Source organism: Carlito syrichta, unplaced genomic scaffold (assembly GCF_000164805.1).
Source record: "Carlito syrichta isolate Samal-C Ts95f unplaced genomic scaffold, Tarsius_syrichta-2.0.1 Scaffold74266, whole genome shotgun sequence".
NCBI classification, from domain to species: domain Eukaryota; kingdom Metazoa; phylum Chordata; class Mammalia; order Primates; family Tarsiidae; genus Carlito; species Carlito syrichta.
This window is the reverse complement of record NW_007018362.1, coordinates 48,224-49,661: the sequence shown is the minus strand read 5'-3', so window position 1 is coordinate 49,661 and position 1,438 is coordinate 48,224. Positions and strand designations below refer to the sequence as shown.

Below are 1,438 nucleotides of genomic sequence, written 5' to 3'. Positions count from 1 at the left end.
GTCACTGAATTTGTTCGAGAAATGTCACCAGTGAATGAATATAGCAAACTTTTTCCCACACTTAAAGCACAGTTTGAAGAAGGATGAAATGTTGATATATAATGTCCCATAATGCGGATTTAAGAAACCCTATTCCTACTATTAATGTGAGAACTCCGATCCATATGATAACCTTTGACAGAATATTTTTATCGAGTGTTTACAATATGCTTTCTCTCTCCCCCCCCCCCCCACAGGTTTTTTTCCCCTCATCTTTCTTGTTTCTGATTGGAAACCAAACTAAGTCACTAAGGTTACTATTTCCAGCAATTATTTCTGAAGCTCAGATAAGCATTTAAGGCATGCTGAAAATGGCTGTAGATGAGAGTGCATGTAGGAAGTGAGGTTTTTAGGATGGAAGCTAGAGACACTGAATACAATTGTTACAAATAGAAAATTTCTTTTGCCAAATTTGCAGCCATCTTCCTCTACCCCAGGAAGATGGTTTTGCTTTGTTGACTTTTTACAATTCCATTTATTTTTGAAATTTAAAAGGTAGTAAAGATCTCTCGCTGTTTTGAGAAGTATGGGGGGTTATTTACTGGAGGCCCAAAAGGGGAAAGTTGCCAAGTGGAAAAAGGATCAAGTTTCTTAGAGGCAATTCTAGGTCCTCATACTGGTACTAAATGGATTTCTAGTCTACCCTCTTAGTGCACTGACGACCCAAATGTTACTAGTAAATAGACATGCACCTCATTCTTTGTATCAGTTGCAGAAGCTTCCATTATACGAATCTTCCAAATTTTATTTTAAAAGTCAAACATGTATGGTCTTTTTAGGTTGTCCAAATCGTCGCTATAACTCAAAATTCTGCAGTGAATGTTAGAGTGTCATCAGACGTTGACAGAGCAGGAAACTTGCACTCTGGGGATGTCTCCTGCTTAGTCTTTTTCCATCAGCATACGGGGTATTCCCAGTTCTCAGGAGAAAGCACTACTTGTCCGTTTGTAACAACAGCATGATATTCACCTAACTGTGTCAAAGAATGAGAAACAATGACAGCCTGCATACTTTCTGATAGAAACTGTGGCGCTTTGAAGAGAGCTACAGTTCAGCGCAGCTACTTATGTTAATGAGGTGTTTGACTTCTATGTAGTCGTGGCCGAGTGGTTAAGGCGATGGACTAGAAATCCATTGGGGTTTCCCCGCGCAGGTTCGAATCCTGCCGACTACGGTAAGCTGTCCCTTTTGAAAGGGAATTTATTGACACTGAACTGTCTCCCAGGAGGAGAAGCGTGATCTTTCCCAAATTGACCTTTCTTTCCCTCTTCATGGACCTACTAAAAATACTCTGCTGCTATTATCCTGCTGACCACAAGCAGTTTTCCCAAACTCTCCCTGTACGTAGAATGTCTTCTTAAAAGGCACAAATCACTGCAAGGTCATGTACTGTGCTTGT

At 40.3% G+C, this 1,438-nt stretch overlaps 1 non-coding gene across 1 annotated transcript; it reads left to right on the top strand.

Moving 5' to 3' along the window:
- Nucleotides 1-1,131: 1,131 nt before the first annotated feature.
- On the top strand, nucleotides 1,132-1,213 carry TRNAS-AGA. Its single transcript has one exon. It is a non-coding gene; the product is annotated as a tRNA-Ser (tRNA).
- The last annotated feature ends 225 nt before the right edge of the window (nucleotides 1,214-1,438 follow it).